This window comes from Hylobates moloch, unplaced genomic scaffold (genome assembly GCF_009828535.3).
Source record: "Hylobates moloch isolate HMO894 unplaced genomic scaffold, HMol_V3 SCAFFOLD_1, whole genome shotgun sequence".
In the NCBI taxonomy this organism is placed as follows: domain Eukaryota; kingdom Metazoa; phylum Chordata; class Mammalia; order Primates; family Hylobatidae; genus Hylobates; species Hylobates moloch.
The window spans coordinates 10,803,313-10,824,903 of NW_026652276.1; the positions used below are offsets into that span (position 1 = coordinate 10,803,313).

At 49.0% G+C, this 21,591-nt stretch overlaps 1 protein-coding gene across 2 annotated transcripts in view; it reads left to right on the forward strand.

Moving 5' to 3' along the window:
* The first annotated feature begins 232 nt into the window (after positions 1 to 232).
* The window catches only part of GPR55 (G protein-coupled receptor 55), a 53,499-nt gene continuing 32,140 nt past the window's right edge, over positions 233 to 21,591 (forward strand). For both annotated transcript variants that reach the window (XM_058437411.1, XM_058437421.1), the window contains exon 1: positions 233 to 460. The gene's annotated coding sequence lies outside the window, so the exon portion shown is untranslated. The remainder of the gene's footprint in view (positions 461 to 21,591) is intronic.

Below are 21,591 nucleotides of genomic sequence, written 5' to 3' on the forward strand. Positions count from 1 at the left end.
TTACAATTAAATCTCAGTGGGCCAAGTCCCTGCTGTGGCCTTTCTCTTTTTCTCCCCCGATGGAGACTGGAAGGCTAGAGGGGGGCTGAAGTTATCTCATTGCCCTTCCCCTAGGGCAGATAAGGCCCTGGTAAGGCAGTGTCCTTTGATGAGAACACTAAGGAGAGCAGAATGCTCCGGGCTTTCAAAATGGTTACTTTTCTGCTGGGCATGGTTTTAAATGGTTACTTTTCCTCTCCTCTTGCCTGAAGCCTGGGGATTTTTCTCCTGTCTTCACACTGAGAAACTGGTGACCTTCCTGGAGGTAACCCCAGGAAAATGTGGGGCTTCCCTACTACAGGGACCCCAGGAGTCTGTGACACTTAAGCTAGCCCAAACACTCAGCCTCTAGCAATTCATCAGCTACCATGTAAGTGGTCCTACAAGTTGCCGGCTCCTGGGTGGCTTCTGCTTCTGGAAGGTAAGTTGTGGTTCTCTGTATTCCTCTGTCTCTTCTATTCTTAGGGTGGGCGCTTTGCCTGTGACTACCATTCTCTGCAGAATCTAAGAAAAGTTATTGCTTTTCAGTTTGTTCAGCTTTTTTCCTTGTAAAAATGGAAGTAATGACGTCCAGGCTCTTTACTGTCAGAGCTGTCTTATGGTGATTTTTTTTTTTTTTGTCATTCAGAAGTATTTGTGGTTTTGTACTGGGATTCTATCTCCCTACTAATTCTTTTTCTCCTTCCCAAGGTATTTTTTTTTCTTTGCTAAAGACTATAGGAAAACATTTGAGTAACAAACATAAGACACAGGAAAGTTACAGAGGCCCAGAATCATAAAAACTCAGAGTAATGGCTTTCAGGTCTATGATTCTGACCTCCCTTTTAGAAATTACTGGAAGCCTCAGTAACTTCTGTATCTTACCTTCCTGGCTGATGGTCAATCCTCTTATACTGACACTGCACATTTCTTATCTTGTCAGTCTCAAAAGTTGTTTCCTGTATGTTTCTTTGTCTTGAGCTCACTTTGTAAGCAATTTGAGGTCCAAGGCTCAGGCTTCCCTGACCTTGACAGCTTCCTGGAGTCTTGTGCAAAGCCAGTTTGTGATTAAGGTTCTGGGACAATGGGCTATCAGTTGACTTATATTCCTTCCTCCAGCTGGTTTGGTGTAGAATAAGTCAAATATATTGCTAAATTGCCTCTTGCCAGCACCTAAGCCCAGGCACGTACTGGTGGGTCTACTCTATGATCCAGGCTCTGATAGGGACGGACAACCCCCAGGGAGAGCTTTTCTGAGTCTGACATCTATGTCAAATATATGTCCAAGCCCCTATTTCTCTTTAAAAACACTTCATATCTCTGTCTCACAAAACCAATGATTGTGCATTGTAGATAACTTGGGAAATACAGGTAAGTGTATAAAGACAAAAATGAAAATGATCTATAAAACCATAGTCACTATTTTGATGCAATTCTTCTGGCCTTTTGCATTGCTGATACTCAGAGAGAAGGATGAAGGGTTGTTCAGCAATCAACAAAAATCAAGGATTGCTATTGCTGTGATTGTTTTTTGTGCATACAAAAAAAATAATGCAGTGCTTCAGGAATGTGGCTGGGCAGGACCATGACTTTCAAAATCAAATGCATCTGAGTTCAAACCCCAAGTCTGTCACTCACTGGATGTCCTTGGGCAAGCTGCTTCTCTGTGCTTCAATTTCCTCATCTGAAAAATGGGCCTGCTATCACCTACCTCATAGGGTTGCTGGGAATAACTAAATGATTTTATCTATGTAAAGCAACTTTTTTTTTTTTTTTTTGAGACGGGGTTTCACTCTGTTGCCCAGGCTGGAGTGCAGTGGCGTAATCACAGCTCACTGCAGCCTTGACCTCCCTGGGCTCAGGTGATCCTCCTGTCTCAGCCTCCTGAGTAGCTGGGACCATAGGCGTGCACCACCACGCCCAGCTAATTTTTAAAATTTTCTTCTAGAGACGGGGTTTCACCATGTTGCCCAGGCTGGTGTCCAACTCCTGGGCTTAAGTGATCTGCCCACCTTGGCCTCCCAAAGTGCTGGGATTACAGGCATGAGCCAAGTGCCTGGCCTGTTTGAAGCCCTTAAGCCACAATACTGGTAACAAAGTATTCGATAAATGGAGCAGTTGGAGGAGAAAAAGAATGAGGAGGAGGAAGAAAAGTGGGAACCAGAACTATGGTGATTTCCATTTTTGGAACTGCTGTGACCTTGCACAGCACACTGTGCTTCTCATTGTATTTCCAGTGGGAGAGTTCCTGCTGCTTGAAATGTGATTTATGACAGTTATAAACCAAGATTTCAGTTTGTCTTCATGGAAGAATGCCGGCTAATAAAGATAGAAAGAATGTTAGAATTAGATCATCACTATTTTGTAAAGACCCGAGTTATAACTGATTCAGTCAATAGGGTCAATGGGTGCTAAGGCCATAGGGTGATAAGTCCTTGGGTATGGGATATTTACACATTACCAAACTACCATTTTGCAGATTATGTGCTAATAGATCTTTTGGACATCACCTTAACTAGATGATCAAAATTAGGTTTACAAAATAAAAGACAAACATTGCGTGTTCTCACTTACTCGTAGGATCTAAAAATGGAAACAATTGAAGTCATGGAGGTAGACAGTTAGGATGGTTACCAGAGTGTGGGAAGGGGAGTGGTGGTGGTTGCAGGAGTGGGGGCGCTGTCAGAGGGAGGTAGGAATGGTTAATGGGTACAAAAAATAGAAAGAATGAATAAGACCTACTATTTGGTAGCACAACAGGGTGAATATAGTCAATAATAACTTAAATGAACATTTAACAATAACTAAAAGAGTATAATTGGAATGTTTGTAACACAGAGGATAAATGCTTGAGGGGGATGGATACCCCATTCTCCATGATTTTACAATTGCATGTCTGTATCAAAATATCTCATATATCCCATAAATATATATACCTACATTGTACCCATAAATATTTTTTAAAAATTTTTTAAAGTTAGGCTTACAAATAATGAGACTAACATTATATGCCTGCTGATGTGATAACAGTAGTACTCTCTTATGTGTGGTTTCACTATCCTGAGTTTTAGCCACAGCCTGAAAATGTTAAATTTAAAACTCCACAAATAAACAATTCAAAAGTTTTATTTCTTTCTTTCTTTATTTATTACAACTTACACAAACTTTATTTACTTGATTGAGAGCTTATTGTACATAAAATGTTTCATGTGGTTGAGCTTAGCTTTGTTCACACTGACTTCAGGGAGTCTGATTTTCTATGCTCAAGATTGTTCAGTTGCTGCTGTTGCCCTTGGTTTCTTTTCTTTCAGGATCAAGGTGGGTACTTTCATATAATATCTTATTTTTAATTCCTTCTCTGGCAATTCTTTCCTGGATTCTTTGCTTTGCATAATTATACCTACAATGAAACCAGCATCCCAAAGTCACCCAGATAAATCCTCCTACTCCAACATCACATGATCTTCTAATTCTACTAGTTAACAAAAAAAATGTCCAAAGCCAGCCGCAACAGATCCTAATGAACCATACAATATTGAATCCCGGGCACAGGAAATATTTCCAACACCTGAAATGCCTAGGAACTTAAAGAGCTTCCCCTTCGCGGGCTCGCCGGACTCCGGAGCGGTGGCCACGGGGACGACTCCGCGCCTCCACCCGCCCAGCACCGCCGGCGCCGCGGGAGGGGAAGATCGGCCAGCCGCGCCTCCTCGTCCCCCAAAAATTCACAAGTTTTAAATCACGCGCTGTTCTGAGCAGCGCAATGAAATCTCTCGCTGTCCCACTCCATCCTGCTCAGGATGTGAATCATCCCTGTGTCCCGCGTATCCATGCTGGAGACACCACCGGCCGTCAGTCACTAGTCCGCTAGCCGTCTAACTTATCAGATCGACTGTCATGGTATCGCAGTGCCTGTGTTCAAGGAACCCTTATTTTACTAAATAATGGCCCCAAAGCACAAGCGTAGTGATGCCAGCAATTCGGATATGCCAAAGAGAAAACCTCAAGTGCTTCCTTTAAGCGAAAAGGCAAAAGTTCTCAAGAAACAAAATCATTTGCTCAGATTGCTAAAATCTATGGTCAGAATAAAATTTCTAATTGTGAAATTGTAAAGAAAGAAAAAGAATGTGTGCTGGTTTAGCTGTTGTACCTCAAACTGCAAAAGTTATGACCACAGTGCGTGATAAGTGCTTAGTTAAGACGAAAAAGGCATTACATTCGTGGGTGGAAGACCTGAACAGAAACTTCTTCTGGTTGGCGGCAGTCAGGCTTGGTACTCTGCAGTTTCAGGCATCCACACGGGGATCTTAGAACTGAAAAAAAAAAAAAAAAAAAAAAAAAAAAAGGTTAATCTGAATTACATCATGAGGCAGTAATTAGGCAAATAGAGATTGCAGAATAGTCCATTAGGCTCTCCAAGAATGTCAACGTCATGAAAGACGAAAAAAGGTGGGGAGACAGCTCTAGATGAAAAGGTATTAAACAGTCAAATACAATGCGTGAACCCTGATTAGATGCAAGATAAAGATTTTTTAAAAATACAGATTATTAGATAATATTATTGTATCCATGTTAAATGTTAAATTTCTTCACTGTGATCATGGTATTGGGTTATGTAAGGGAATGTTCTTCTTTTAGGAGCTGCAGGTGAAGTATTTAGGGATGAAGTGAGCATATGTCTGCAACTTACTCCAAACGCTTCAGCAAAAATATATATATATTCAGTGAAGGGTAATTGGGTATTTGTTTAACTGCTTTTCAACTTTTCTGCAAGTTTGATATTTAAAAAAATTAAAAGATGGCCAGGAGTGGTGGCTCACGCCTATAATCCCAACACTTTGGGAGGCTGGAGGCGGGTGGATCACTTGAGGTCAGGAGTTCGAGACCAGCCTGACCAACATAGTGAAACTGCCATCTCTACTAAAAATACAAAAAATTAGCTGGGTGTGGTGGTGCATGTCTGTAGTCCCAGGTACCCGGGAGGCTGGGGCAGGAAAATTGCTTGAACCCAGGAGGCAGAGGTCGCAGTGAGCTGAGATTTCACCACTGCACTCCAGCCTGGGCAACAGAGCGAGACTCTATCCCAATAAATAAATAAATAAATAAAGTAAATAAAATTAATTTCGGAATAAAATCCTGCTTTCAGGTAAATGTTAGAACAAGACCTCCCACTGTCCTAGCTATTGGGATTCTCCTAAGGAGAATTAGGAATCCTCTAGTTTAAAGACACTGGTGTAGTTGGGCATGGAGGCTCATGCCTATAATCTCAGCACTTTGGGAGGCTGAGGAGGGAGGATCACTTGAGGCCAGGAGCTTGAGACCAACCTGGGCAATATAGTGAGACCCTGACTCTACAAAAAAATTTAAAATTAGCCAGATGTGGTGGCACACGCCTGTAGTCCCAGCTACTCAGGGGGCTGAGGTGGGAGGATTGCTTGAGCCCAGGAGGTCAAGGCTGCAGTGAGCCGTGATCACACCACTGCAGGCACACTCCAGCCTGGGCGATGGAACAAGACCCCGTCTCAAATAAAACAAAACAAAAACACACTGGCATAATCCTTTCTGGCTGCGTTTTCCCATATGAGTCTCCTTTAAGGTCTACCATTTAAGTGTAATCATTCTCTACATTTGAGTTGTATTTGGTTTGCTTTACAATTCTAAGAAGTTTCCATTGAGCTGATGTTTAATAGGCCCTTGAGTAGTGATACTGCTAATGTGCTACTAAATTTAGTCACTGGAACTGTCTTAACAGGCTGAAGAGAATGTAAGGTGAGAAAAGCCTGTGTCTGGGTTGTGGGAATTCTGTACAGTTATGTTAAGGTGAGCAAGGAATCTGTGTGAAAGCCCCTTTCTTTCCTAAGAGCATCTGATGCACTGTCACGTGTGCCAATAACAAGGACTTAGATATGCTGTCACATCAAGGAGACATGGAAAATAGGAAGTCAAGATCTTTCCGCTGGGTGAAAATGAGGAGAAATTTCCTTAAGGAAATAACACAAAATCATTAGACAACTAACAACATTTGTTGTTTGTATTATCAGACAAAATTTCAACAGTGGATTGTGAATTATTCTTTTCTTTGTCACTCAAAGTAGGTGGAGATTATAATTTCACAGAAATGGTATATGAGTTGGGATGCTAGCTCTTGGTGACAGAGATTACTGTCACATAGTAAAGGGATAAACATAGTGGGAGGAATTCAAAAGATGACTCTGTCCCTAACTGTAATTGCATCAAGGGATGACATGTTAGTTTCTTTTCACTTGCCAATTCCAGTTGTTGGATGAGGACTGCTTAGAAGACTATATTAAGGATTCCTGGGACGCTCCAGGCTCAGGGAGAAAGAGTACAGTAATTGATTAGTGATGTCTGTCATGACTTTTTTTGAAAGAGTGCAAGTGGCATGGAAGCCATATTTGCTAACTTTGAATTCCAAACACAAACTAAATTGAACGCTTAAAAAACACTAACACCTTCAAGAAAGCATTCATTAAAGTAATGATCATTGGCCATGGTTAGTGGGTACAAAAAAACAGAAAGAATAAATAAGACCCAGTATTTGATAGCACAGCAGGGTGACTATAGTCAATGATAATTTAATTGTACATTTGAAAATAACTAAAAGAGTATAACTGGATTATTTGTAACACAAAGGATGAATGCTTTAGTTGATGGATACCTCATTTACCCCTGATGTGATTATTACACATTGTATGCCTATATCAAAATCTCTTGTACCCCATAAATATATACATCTACTATTACCCACAAAAATTAAAAATAAAAAGTTTAAGGCCGGGAGGCTTCTGCCAGTGGCATGGAAAGGAGGGAACTAAGACTGAAGTCGGAAAGCCAAGCTTTAAATCCAACAGAAAATGGACTAGAAGAGAGTTAAGCCAAGTCCTCTTCAGGACACAGAATGATAGCCGGCCTAGAGCAGGGGCTTGGCTCTGTCACTGTGGAAACACAGAAAGTTCTGACTTGGATGGGGTGTTGGCAGCGCCATCTACACTGTGTCAGGGGAAGGGGCAAGGAGACCAGGTGCAAGGATGCATGTGGTCCACCTGATGCCAGGGGGAGCTGTTGTGGTCACGATTATGGGGCTGCATAAACAGGGCTGTGAAACCTTTGCATCTCGGAACTTGCTCAGAAGCCCTCTGTCATGATTTGGCCTCCTGGGTGTCTTGGCTTGAGCAAGACAAGGTCCTGTTGATCAGAAGCCAGCGGGAAGCTGTGGTTTCCAGAATGAGCTCAGCTAACATAAGCTTGTTCCACAGGCCTGCTCATCAGACCTTGGAGCCTCTCAGGCTGAGGACTCGCCTTGGGAATCCCCCACTAGGAAGGTGGTTCCAGGAGACTGGGGTGGTGGAGGGGACTACCAGCCCTCATCTCCTGGCTGTGTGCAGACTCACACCTACTCATGCTACTGGTTTTTAAGAAGATCCACACTGGACAGATGTGTATCCTGGATGCTTCTAGCCTCTCCAGTTTCCTAGGAGATCCTGCTCTTTAGTGCCCTCATTACAGTCAGCTGAGGGACACAGGATGTACAGGGTTTTACCAGGTTCTTGTCCCCGATAGTGTCTGGGAAGATGTGTTTATTTCCCCTTCCCGCTGTAACACATTGTCATATATTAAGCGGCTTAAAATAACACAAATTTGTTATCTTACAGTTCTGTAGGTTAGAAGCCCAACACAAGTCTTGCTGGGCTAAAATCAGGGTGCTGGCAAGACTGTGTCCTCCTGGGGGCTCTAGGAGAGAACCTGTTTCTCTGCCTTTCCAGCTTCCAGAGCCGGTTCTGCCTGCAGCCCTTGGCTCATGGCCCCTTCTTCTGTCTTCAAACCGAGTAACAGTGGATCAAGTCCTTCTCACATCCTATCCCTCTGTCTCTTCTACCCTACTCTCTACCTTCAAGAACTCTTGTGATTACATTGGCCCTACCAGGATAATCCAGGATAATTGGCAACCTTAATTCCATTGACAACCTTAATTTGCCATGTAATTTAACATACTCCCCAGTTCTTGAGATTTGTACCTGGACATACTGGGATAGGGGAGATCGTTCTGCCCACCTCAGAAGCCCCGAACGATGCTCCAGGATCCACACAACCACTGCCCCCACCTGGTTGCTGCTGGTCACTTTAGCTAGCCACCTCTCCTTCCTTCCTTCCGGCCACCTGGGAACTAGCTTTTCTGGGGTGCACATGCTTCCTGAGCCACTGCACCCAAGGATGGACCCAAGCATCACTCTAATTCCCCAAGGCCCAGCTGAAACAGAGGAAAACATTGTCATTGTGACAACTGGCAGCAGAGGTCCTCATAGCTGGCGAAACACCTTGGCAACTGTTAGGGCAAATGGTGGAGCAGAGGACGCAGACATCGGCAGGCACCTGGGCCACCATGCAGAGGCTTCAGCTGCTGTAAGGAAGGAAAGAGGAGGGGGAGAGAGAAGAGCCAGGAAGGCAGAAGGTGAGAGAAGCCTGCCTGCAAGAGGCTGGCTACTGTGGGGGCTGGCCTGAGGATGTTCATCGGGGACAGGGTGGCCGTGGGCCATTTCAGCTGTGCAGATGCCCGATGGAAGCTTGTGTTTCTGTGATGTGAAATCTCCCTGTCTCTCTGCAGTCCCCGAGCTTCAGAAATGCCCATGACATCTTGTGGGCAGAGGGGTCTTTATAGGACTCCGGGAAGAGGAGACAAGTAACTGACATGAGGCACCATGGGAAAAGCAGAGGCCGTGGAGGTGTCAGCAGCCCTGCCCTGGGAATGTGCGGAAAACTTGGGAGGGCATTGGCCATCCCCAGACCACACAACAGGACATCCCACGGAGGGCTGTGGCCTTCCTTAGCCTTCTGGGCTCACAATGAGCCAACCTCATGTAGAGTTCAAGGCACGGCCAGGCTCCAGCTGACTGGATCACACCTGCTAAGACCAGGTAGTACCTTTTAATCCAATATTATTACTGAAGGCTTGGGCATAAGAGGAGAGCACTTTAGTATAGAGGGAGCATTCCAAACTGCTCACCAGGACTGTGGCTCCTGGCACACAAGCTGCCCCCACCCTCAGGCTTTTCCTGTCCCTATAGGCCTTGGCCTGCTGCCTGCAGGAGGGTTTGCCCACATGTCCTGATGAGAGTTCAGGTGACCATGTCGTCTCTATCTTTGAGGTCTAGTAACCCCCCTCTCTCTCCAAATGTACCTTCTCTTGCCAGATGTGGTGGCTCACACCTGTAATCCCAGCACTTGGGAGGTTGAGGCAGGAGGATAGTTTGAGACCAGCCTGGGCAACATAGCAAGACCCCCGTCTCTGCACAAAAAATTTTAAAAAAATTAGCCGGGCATGGTGGTACGTACCTGTAGTCTCAGCTGCTCAGGAGGCTGAGGTAAGAGGATCACGTGAGCCCAGGATGTTAAGGTTGCAGTGAGCCATGATTGTGCCATTGCCCTCCAGCTTGGGCAACAGAGCAAGACCCTGCCTCACACACACACACAAAACCAATAACAACAAAAAAACCACAAAGGTACCTTCTCTGGGCCTAATGAAAGGGAAAAAAATCCCTGCTCACTCTCAGTTGTCAAGATCCCAGCCAACTCCAAGTTGTGAACAGTACAAAGTGGAGCTGTCAGCCTTTTGTACTCCTCTGGGTCAAAGGGTAGGCTATTTTTAAGGCCCCTGGTATGTGTTGCCAAGTTGCCTTCTAGAAACCACATAGGCTGCCCTCCTCCCTAGCCATCTGCCAGCACTAAGCATTGCCATCTAATAAATCTCTGTAAAGTTGACATGAAAAAATCTCATTTTCATTTTTAGTTCTTTGATTACCTGTGTATATTTTAAAAATACGCATATTGTTTCAGGGAAACACTCTCAAACCATGTTTTTCCTCTGTTCTCACACCACCATAACAAAAATCATCAACACAGAAGGAGACTTCTGGGACCAGATGTGTGGGGGATTGTCCCACCAAACCACGGACAGCAGCGGGGTGTCCTCCAGTTCAATTCCAACACTGTCTACCTGGAGATAGTCTTACAGCCCACAGGTTGAGGGCTCAGTCCCAAGACTATCCCCGACCCAGACACGAGTCTGGCCCTTTGGAACTTCTGACCGACCAGCTTCAAGCTGGGGTTCCCACAACGCCCTCTTTGGGTTTGATCAATTTGCTGGAGTGGCTCACGTAACTCAGGGAAACACATTAGCCAGGTGATCCTAAAGGGTATTACAAAGGACACTGATGAAGAGATGCACAGGGCGAGGTACAAGGGAAGGGACATGGAGCTGCCAGGAGCCTCCGTGTGCTCAGCTCTCCGGAAGCTCTCTGAACCCTGTTCTCTTGGGGTTTTTATGGAAGCTTCATGATGTCAGCGTTCCTTCTCTCAGGGCGTAGGACAGAGCCCTCTCTGGGGAGAGTCTTAAGACCCACAATCAGAAAGGCGGGGGAAGATACGAGTCCTGCCTTGCGGCAGGTGAAAGGAGAGCAGGAGAAGGCCAGAGAGGTTCTGTTTCCTGAGGCCTAACACAGCCACTGTCATAACACGAGACTGTAACAAGGGCTACGGGGGTTCTGAGCCAGGAACTGTGGACAAAAGCCAACACGTGTGTACTTATCATAACACCACACATGTCACTTCTTGTGAATGATATTAGTAATAATGAAAAACCTATTTCCAGTGTCATGAATCTCTATTTAGATGTGAGAAAAAATGTTTGACTTATGTGAAGCAGAGAAGGTTTCCTTATCTGTGCAGCTCTCGTTATGAGGTCTGAGGCTAGAGTGGGGGAAAGAAGAGCAAAACAAGAGAAAAACAAAAAAGAGGGGAAAGAGAAGAGAAGAAAATAAAAGTGGCAAGAAGAGATAAAAAGACAAAAAAGCCAGGTGCTCTGCGTCTCGTCCTGGGCGCCATGCCTGGGAGACAGGCAGGTAGGCGATGGGCTGAGCAAGGTCTGCTCAGCACACCCTGCATCCTGCAACATCACGTGCAGGCCAGTGGTTCCCAGACCATGTGGCTTCAGGACCCCCCTTTACACTCTTAAAAAGTGTTAAGGATCTCAAAAAGCTCTTATCTATGTAGATATCGATCAGTGTTTCCTATGTTAGAAATTAAAACAAAGAAACCAGCTGGGCATGATGGCTCATGCCTGTAATCCCAGCACTTGGGGAGGCCGAGGAGGGTGGATCACGATGTCAGGCGTTCAGCCTGGCCAGCATGGTGAAACCCCGTCTCTACTAAAAATACAAAAATTATCCGGGTGTGGTGGCGGGTGCCTGTAACCCCAGCTACTCGAGAGGCTGAGGCAGGAGAATTGCTTTAACCCGGGAGACAGAGGTTGCAGTGAGCCGAGATTGCGCCATTGCACTCTAGCCTGGGTGGAAGAGTGAAACTCCGTCTCAAAGAAAACAAAAAAACAAAACAAACAAACAAAAAAACTCCAAGAGCCATAAAAACATTAGGGCCTGTTGATGTAGTGATTCCCCTTCGGGGACTATATTTTATATTTATTAATTTTGTTTTTTGAGACAGGGTCTCAGTCTGTCACCGAGGCTAGAGTGCAGTGGCACCATCCCAGCTCACTGCAGCCTTGACCTCCCTGGCTCAGATGATCCTCCCACCTCAGCCTCCCGAGGAGCTGGGACTACAGGTGCACGCCACCAAACTGGACTATTTTTTGTAAAGATAGGGTCTCCCTAAGTTTCCCAGGCTGGTCTCAAACTCCTGAGCTCAAGCAATCCTCCTGCCTCTGCCTCTCAAAATGCTGGGATTACAGGCGTGAGCCACCTCGCCCAACCCTCAGGGAATATATTTTAAAACAATAATTCCCAAAGGAAGGAAAAACTGCCTAAATGTCCTATAATTGGGGAACGGTTAAATAAATGCTGGCATATATATTTAATAGAATATTATGTGGTTTAAAAGGATAATGATGAAGACTCTGCACTGGCATGGAAGGAATATCTACAGCTCTAAGTGAAAATCTCCGAATTATATAACTGACTCTTCACCATGCCTGCCAATCTCATGCTGGCTCTGCCTGGAAACAAAGCCTCAAAGGCAATGAGAGAAAGTAGGTTCTATTCCATATATAGGGTAGGGACTATGGGAGAATTTTTCCTTCTCTTTTTGGTTTATTTTGATTTATTTAGTATTATTATTTTTATTTTGCAATTAGTGTAAACAAAAATCAGGACTCTCGAATCTGTCTTGCTTCCCCAGGTCAGTGCGGTTGGGAGGCGTGTGGAGAGCAGCTGCCCAGACCCAGAGGTCGGGAGATGGGGAGGGAGGAAGGAGTGGCGGAGGCTCTGAGTGGGGAAGTTAGGCCTGGAGGGGCTGATAGCTCAGCTGGTTCTAAGTTTCCTTTCAGTGCTGACTGAGAAAGCTCTCCTAAGCAGCTGTTGTCAGAGGCCTGCGGGAGACACAGACCAAGCATAGGGGCTGTGCTTTGCCTCACCAAGGGAGGAAGCTGGGGGGGCGGCCGGGGGGTGGGCGGCGGTGGCAACTGCAGCACGCAAGACCTCTTGGAGAGAACTGAAGTCAGTGGCCACACCCATGTCACAAAGGAGCCGGGCGGGCGCTGCAGGCTTCATCCACTGATGGGGAGCTTGACAGACACCAAAGCCACCGTGGCCTGGTGAGGCGGGATGCAGAGTTTCTGCTTAGGTAGGACAAGGCCAGATTTGTATTTTAGGAAGCCTTGCTGTAGCTGGGTGCAGGCTATGTTAGGAGTTGGAGGGGGGCACCAGTTGAAGTTGAACACAATGGTACTTAGAAAAAATAGCACTAAAAGGCTGGGTGTGGTGGTCGACACTTGTAATCCGAGCACTTTGGGAGGCCAAGGTGGGAGGATTGCTTGAGTCCAGGAGTTCAAGACCATCCTGGGCAATATAGTAAGACCTACTCTCTACAAAAGTTAAAAATTAGCCTGGCATGGTGGTGCGCCCCTGTGGTCTCAGCTACTTGGGAGGCTGAGGCAGGAGGATTGTTTGAGCCTGGGAGGTCGAGGCTGCAGTAAGCTATGATTGGGCTACTGCACTCTAGCCTGAGAGACAGAGTGAGACCCCGTCTCAAAAAAAAAAAAAAAAGCTCATAAAGTTGACCAACAGACACTCCCTACTGGGGTAGGGAATATGGGATGGGCTTTATTCCCCTGATTCCCCTGAGCTAAAAATGTAACCAGGGTCCCAATTACACCTTGCAACTTAGACGCAATCTTCTAGGATTGCAAATGTGCTCTTTCATCGTGTTCTTGCCCTTTGCATTGGAGCCCAATTGGCTGGTGCAAGTCCAAGGTGCAGCTGGCAGGCTCCAGCTTTGCGGCTGCAGCACTCCTAACCAACCTCAGTAAGATCGCCCCATAAGCAACAAAACTCTGGTGGTGCTGACCAAGGGGAGACTGATGCACAAACTGGGTTGTTGGCAGCCAGGTAGGTTCCCCCACCCGTAGTGGAAAGGAGCGATTTGCCAGCTACTGGCTCTTTCTGGCTTGGGCATGATGAAGGGATGGAAGGTGTGGGTCTGTGGTGTGGCCAATGTGATGGGGCCATCAGAAAGTTGAATACACTAAAGTCAAACACAGGAAATGAGCAATAGAGTTAGTTCAGCATGAACCTATGTCAATTCTTTTTTACTTTTCAGGGTTCACTAAAATATGATGTGATTAAGATGTTCTGCTCTCTAGTTTGGTGTGTGTCTCAAAGAACCCCAGTGGAGTCCTAAAGAGCCACATGAGCGCCCCCAGCCACAGCTGCCTTGCCCTGGCCCCTGCCCCCGATAGGCCCTGGAGGTCCCTAAAAGGTCTGATGGGCTAGGCCTGCTTTCTTCCAGCTCCGCCAGAGTGGAAACTTGGCCCCAGCTATGGCCTGGTCCAGGTGTGGGCTGCAGTGGGAACTTGTCCCATGCCACTGCGACATGCTGCTCAGCTTCCACAACCATCAGCTTCTGCCAGCCTCATTTCACTGAACCCTAGTTCATTGATCTCTACCCTCCACCACTTACACTGACCTCGTGGCATCTTGGCCTAATACTACAGGGTGCATCTCTTCTGATGAGGACACTTTTTTCTCCACACTCTCCGGTCCCCAGCTTTGTTAAAGTACACGTGACAAAAACTGGATATGTGAATGATGAACAGTGTGATGTTTTGATATATGTATACATTCGGAAATGATTAAATCAAGCTAATGAACACATCCATCAATCACATAGTTATCTTTTTGTGTGTGTGGTGAGAACATTTCAAATTTACTCTTGTAGCAATTTCCAAGTTTACAATACAGAACTATTAACTACAGTCACCATGCTATTATATACAATAGATCTCCAGAACGTATTCCTCTTAACTGAAACACCTTTGACCAACATCTCCCACTTCCACACCCTCCCTAGCCCTCCAGCCCCTGGCAACTCCCATCCTATTCCCTGCTTCTGTGAGTTTTGACTTCTTTAAATTCCACATATAAGTGAAGTCATGCAGTATGTGTCTTTCTGAGTCTGGCTTATTTCACTGAGCATAATGCCCTCTGGGTTCATTTATGTTGTCACAAATGACAAGATTCCCTTTTTTAATGGCTAAATAATATTTCATTGTGTATATGTTTTTAATCCATTCAACCACTGGTGGGACACTTAGGCTGATTCCCTATCTTGGTTATTGTGAATAAAAAGGACATTTTTTAATGCAACTACTGTGCCATCATCTTAGCTAACACAATTAAAAGTCAATCTGTAGACTGGGCGTGGTGGCTCACCCCTGTAATCCCAGCACTTTAGGAGGCCTAGGCGGACGGATCACGAGGTTAGGAGATCGAGACCATCCTGGCTAACACGGTGAAACCCCGTCTCTACTAAAAACACAAAAAAATAACCAGCTGTGGTGGCGGGTGCCGATAGTCCCAGCTACTCGGGAGGCTGAGGCAGGAGAATGGCGTGAACTCGGGAGATGAAGCTTGCGGTGAGCCGAGATCGCGCCACTGCACTCCAGCCTATGCGACAGAGCGAGACTGTCTCAAAAAAAAAAAAAAAAAAAAGTGAATCTGTAACATCGTCCACCATGAAATCCATATTCAGATTCCTCCACTGTGTCAAAACTGTCTTTTTATGGCTGGTTTGTTCAAATCAGGGCTCAGGTGAGGGCGCGGGTTGCATTCTTTCAGAGTCACCCCTTTTTTTCTCCTTTCCTTTTCATGTCATGGATTTGTTGGAAAAACTGGGTCATTGTCTGGGAGTGCATTCTCAATGCACGGCAGATAATTGGAATCCTCTGTCCAGCACTTGCCCTTGGAAAGGCCTCCACGCAGGAGGCAGCTGCTTCCCGGAACTCAATCCTCTCTCAGCCTCTTTCCACCTCAAATCTCAACCACACACTCGCCACCCAGGTCCCCGCTTCATTCTGTGAATTGCCTTTCCTCTCCCCCGCCGCCATCTTTTTGCGCAGATCACCTTAGCCTGTCTGTCTTCTGTAGTCTTCTATCTGCTTTGTCCACGACCAGAATTTGTTACTACCAAGGAGGGCCAGCAGACACAAATCCTTCCCCTAGAGGCTGGTGGGAGGAAGGAAGGCAGCTCCCAGCCCCATGGTGAGACTCCTGCTCCTGCTTCATGGAGGGCGATGTGCGGGAACCTTACCTGGTTCTTCCCCGGGCAGTGAGTGCCGGTGGCTGGGACAGCATCTACGTTCGTTGTCGCATCTGCAGGGCCTAGCGCAGCGCCTGGCACTTGCAGGGCATCAAGAATGATTCTTGGAGGGCTGAACAACCAGCACGAGGGCAGGCAATGGGCCTTCCTTGTCTCTGATACAGTGGCCAGGCCTGAAGAATCAGGATGAACAAGCGGAATGTGAATTTGTTATTTTTATTTTTAATTTTTCTGGTACATAGTAGGTGTCTGTATTTACGCGGTACATGAGATCAAAGTAAATTTGTGACAAAGCATTCAGTTATATTCTCTCCACTCCTGAAAGATTGTCTTCACCTGCAGTTAAAGCAAATCATGCTGTAGGACGTCACTGTTGAGTCATTCTCCAGGGGCTCCCAGAGACACGGCATTCTCGTTTTCACTCTGAGAATTAAATCTTGTGCCGGGTGTCACAGTCATCTCTGCTGTGGACATTTCCCTCTGAACTAACCCATGATGGTTACTGGAAACCACGGCTCCTCCAGCTCCCTCCACAGGCTTTCTCCCCTTCCCTTCCACACTTCCGGGGTTTGCCTGGGGATCCGAGTCTCTACACTGGTGAAGCAGGCACAGCTGTCAGGTCATGACTCACGTGTGCAGGACCATAGCTTCTGGGTCATCAAGCTCATGGAAGCCCCGGGGACAATCCTGTGGGCACACATGGGAGGGATGTGGATTTGCCCCTTTCCACACCACAGCTTTGCCCCGTCCAATGTCCAGTGGTGGGTAATTTCCTGGGAAGTCTCTTTGAGGTCCTCTCCGGGACCCAGCATCTTGGACCAAGATGCTGTTGTGTGTGGGTAATGAATGGCAGAAGGCATCTTCATGGAGAGGCTTCTCGCTTGACTACTCTTGCTGGTCCTCTTCCTGGGCTAGGGCTAGGGAGAAGACGGACAGCCCGAGGGCCCCTCCCTAAGACAGACCCTGTGTTAGGCCATTCTTATGTTGCTATAAAGAAATACCTGAGGCTGGAAAATTTATAAAGAAAAGAGGTTTAATTGGCTTACTGTTCTGTAGACTTTATGTGAAGTGTGGTGCCGGCATCTGCCCTGCTTCTGATGAGAACTTGCTTGCGATTTTGGCAGAAGGCGAAGAGGGAGCTGGCATCTCACATGGCCAGAGTGGGAGCAGACGAGGGGTAGGGAGGTGCTGCACACTTTCAAACAGCCAGATCTCGCAAGAAGGAACTCGCTACTGAGAGGACAGCACCAAGGGGAGGGGGCAAGATCATTCATGAGAAATCCACCTCCATGATCCAACCCACTCCACCAGGCCCCACCTCCAGCACTGGGGATCACAGTTCAACATGAAATTTAGAGGGGACAACACCCAAACTCCATCAGACCCTGAACAGGGATAGCTGTTAGCTCTCCAGGCTCTTGCTCCGTGACCTACTCTTGTATTGTTGCCTCTCTTGCTTGGCCCCCCGGCTGGGGATGCCCGGAGACAAACATGGGTACTGCTGCTCCTGCCAGGAAACTCCTAAGCCCAGACATCTCTTAGCACCCACGCCCAGGGCTGGCTGGACTTCTTGGCCCTCCATGGAGGGGCTAGTGGGAGAGAGGAGGAGGTGCACAGGAAGGAGGGGCTGCTCTGGAAGGCAATAGCCAGCCAAGCTCTCGGGCAGTCTCTGGGCGGGGAGCCAGCCAGGATGCTATCCTGCTAACACAGGCTGGCTCTGGATGTAAATGGGCCTTGACCTAGCTCTGTTTGGGACAGCCTCTGCTGGGGCCTCGGTTTCCACCTCTCTACAATGGGCACAGTTGTGCTACAGAGAGCGCTCTCTCTCTCCTCTCTCTCTCTCTCTCCTCTCTCCTCTCTCTCTCTCTCTCCTCTCCTCTCTTCTCTTCTCTTCTCTTCTCTTCTCTTCTCTTCTCTTCTGGTCACAAGGACAAATCCTAGGGGAACAGAAGCAGGATGGAACTCTGACTTCAGAGCCCCAGGGTCGTGCTCTCTGTTCATTGGCAACGATGAGGAAAAAATGGGTCTGCTTTCACCCAGCTGTCCCTAGCCTGCCCCTTCTCCTGCCCCTTCCATGTCTCTTCCCCCTTACCCCATTCTTGTGGATGGGTGTGGGGGGTGGGGAGTGGGGGGTTCCTTCCTCTGGGTCTGGTGCCCACCCTCCCCATCGGGCCCTTCTCAACCAGCCAAGCTCCCATCTCTCACTGGCTGCCCCTGGCCTTTGGACCCTGCCACCCTGCAGCCCCCTGATGTCCCTTCCCCCATGGCCCAGCCTCCCTCTGCTCTTTTGGCTTGGCCTCCCTCTCTGCTCTTCACTCCTCCTGTGCCCTTGACCTCCCTTTCGGCCTTTCTCTGGCCTCCAGCCACCAGGGCAGATGCTCCACTGCCCCCTCCTGCTCTCCCCCCGCACCTGCCTCTTCCACCTGCCCTCCCTTGGCCCTTCCTGCAAACCGTCCTGGGGGCCTGAATGGGGAATGGAGGCTGGAGGGCAGTGGCTGGGTCCCTTGTGGGGTTGGTCTGGGACTCCTGCCCCTGAGGACTAAGGAATTCTCTCTCTCAGCTGCTGTGCTGGGGACACTCCCTGAGGGAAGCAGGGCCAGGAGGCCCGGCTGAGGCAGGAGAAGGGGGCAGAAGAAGGAGGCAGGCCCTTGCCTCTGTCCTGGGCCCCCTCTCTGTGATCTTCTGGCATTCTCAGAGGTCTGCCCAGCCCTGGAGTGTGAGTGTGGGGGTGGCCCCTCTGAACAGATTCCTGCTGTTCTGTTGGTTCTGACCGTGTCCTTTCTGCCCCTTCTGGTCTGTGTCACATTCACTTTGATCTCAAAGTGTTTTCTGAAATTGCTCAGAAAAGAAAAGGCCCAGTATAGCCCCCGTCACAGGGAGGGTAGCTCAGAGGGGGCCACTCCCCCGGGCATCAGTCTCCCCTCCTTCACTCTGGATCCCAGAATGTCCAGGACCCCTGGGCTGGAGAACAAAGGGCCATCTCTCAATGATCAGTCAATAACTCATCAAATATTTATTAAAGAGAGCAGACAGAATCCCTTAGATCTTACAATGTAAGATGCAAATAGATATCAGGCAAATTCTTGAAATGTTTTTATGTTTAAGATATTTAAAAAGCACAACTTTTGGAGGAAGATGAAGGCGTGACATGAGCCGATAAAGGGGACCCCGAGTTGAGTTGGAGGTCAGGGAAGGCCTCCCTGGGGGAGTGACGTTCAACCTGAGACCTGAAGGACAGGGAGTCACTGGGGATGTGACCTGGAGCCAGAGATGAGACTGGGACCTCATTTGTCCCTGAGCGTCCTCCAGCCACAGTCCAGCTCTGCTTGGTGAGAGCATTGCAAATAGGAAAGTCACGAGGTGGTAGGTGGTGGTCCCAGGGAGGGAAGGCCAGGAGACCGAGTGTGGGAAGTGGTGGGCACACAGCTCACCATGGCAGAGGAGGCAGAAACACATGTGGCCATGGAGAGCCCAGGCTGAGCGTCCTGGGTGTGGGAGAGGGGGCAGGCCCCCTGGGATACCACCTTGGGTTCAGGTTCAAATGCTATGCTCAGTCTGGGGGACTCCTGGTGCTTGTCTTTCTTCCAGCAAAGGGCCCTGCTCACTGTGGACTCTGGGCGCTCAGAAGGCATCTGCGCTGGCCACCAGCAGCCAGCCAGGTCAGGACCGCACTCCTGCAGCCTCCCTGGGAGTGGCTGTGGGCTCCTGTGGGGTGCTGGATGGAGCGTCTAGAGGGTTCTCTCTGAGCCTGGAGGCATCCGGGCATCGGGCCCTCCAACCCCTTCTTTTTTCTTTTTTTTTTTCTGGAGATGGAGTCTTGCTCTGTCGCCGGAGCTGGAGTGCAATGGCGTGATCTTGGCTCACTGCAACCTCCGCCTCCCAGGTTCAAGCAATTCTCCTTCCTCAGCCTCCCAAGTAGCTGGGACTACAAGTGCATGCCGCCACACCCGGCTAATTTTTTGTATTTTAATAGAGATGGGGTTTCACCGTATTGCCCAGGCTGGTCTAGAACTCCTGAGCTCAGGCAATCCACCTGCCTTGGCCTCCCAAATTGTTGGGATTACAGGCGTGAGCCACCAGGCCTGGCCTCCAACCCCTTCTTAATTCCTCCCTGCAGGCCCCGGCGCAGCCAGGGATACTCCCGTTTCCCACCCAGGGCAGGCAAGGAAAGGCTGGACTGGCCAGAAACGCAGGCAGCACTTTCATACTCTTCAACCTGCCCAGCTGGGGCAAGGCGGCCACCCAGCAGCAGCATGGGCCCCCAGGGAGGCAGGTGCTGCGAGTCCTGGCCCAGTGACCCCCAAGAGCTCACAAACAGGGCACAGGGCGCTGCCCACTCTAAGGAGGCACAGTGTGGACTGCCTCCTCCCTAAGCACAGCCTGGTGTGTGTCAGGGCCCAGAATGACGCTGTCTTTGGCCCCTGCAGACTTCTCAGTCTTGATAAGCGCCTTCCTGCAGGACGAGTTCATGCTCTGGAGACACCCTCCTCTATCTTCAGGGGGCTGCTTCAGAATTCACAGCAGTTTTGGGCCCGGGGAGCCTGGACCCCTCCCACTGATGGCCTTGAATCTGCAGATGATTACGAAGAGAACGCAGCCTGTCAGGAAACCCCAGCCTTGAGCTCTGAATTTTAATGCTAAGGGTGGGTGCCAGGAGGGAGGTGGCTGTGTAAGCGCCACCCCCCAACTGAGACCCCATGAGCGGTTAGCCCCCTTCCTCACTTTCTCCATCTGGCTGCTGGGCCCTGGTCCAGGCGCAGGCTGAAGGGCCTCCCGCCTGCTCCTGGGAGGCTGTAGCTGCCCCAAGCCATTTGCATCCACCCTTCAGGTCCCAGCATCGCAGGACTCCAGGGGGGCCACGTAGCTCAGGGACGGGAGGACTGGCTCTTTCTGGTGCCTGGCAGGACACTTTGGGCCTACTGGGGGTGACAGTGGCAGGCCAAGAAGACGCCCGGGGTGGGAGGATTAGCTGTCCCCCCACAACATAACCCTGTCTCCCAGGGGTGTGACGTCTCTTCAGCCTGTGGCTGGCTCGCCCGGCTGCAGCCTGCTTGCCCCTGGGTGGGGAGGGATGGTGGCACTGGCCCTCCTCCCGAAACAAGGACTTCCTCTGCCCATCGTGCCTGGGGATGCTGGCTGGCCGTTCAGCTTCCACACTATCTCCTCACCCGGCTCTACCTGGGCTCCTTGTTCCCTTTAGAGCAACCACTGGCCTGCACGCCAGGCTCTCTCCCTTCTCCAGGGGTACATGGACACACCTGGCCCTGTTATTGCCAGAAACCCACAGACACCTTTCCTTAGGGGTTGTGAATCCTCTGGCCTCCTGCTCAGGTGCCCTAGAAGACGCCCCCAAGCATGTCTAGGGAGCCAGTGGTATGAGATTCCAGCTCTTGCAGCCCAGGGAGCTGGGCAGGCCGGGAGATGCCAACTTCTCAGGGCAACAAAGTGGGCCACTTCTGAGAAGAACATCCCCAGACCACCGTCACCCCTTCTGGTTTGGAAACTTCCCTGGGAAGCATCTAGGGCTTGTCATTCCCTGGTTCCAGACTGCCCCACCCTTGAAGACCCTCCCTTCTTTCTATGACCTGCGACATCTCCCAGCTCCCCCCGGGCACCAGCATCTCAGACAGCGTTGACTGCGGGCAGAGCTGTGCCATGCCCACCCCAGTGAGGAGATCAATGGCACAGCTCCTCGGAGCCACTGGAAAGAGCCCTGGCCCCCAGAACTCCACAGCCCTTCTACCCACTGGGGCAAAGCGGATCTCTTGGTTCTCTGTGCTCAGCCTAAGCCCCAGGGCTGCAGGGACAAAGGAGAAGTCTAGGGTAGGTTGCGGCGAGTGCTCATCGTTGGCTAGCCGGCCTCTTCAGTCTCCATCTCGAGAAATGGCCACATGGCAGGAGCCCTCTGTGCTAGATGTTTCCACGCCCCAGGCGGCAAGGTGGGAGCCA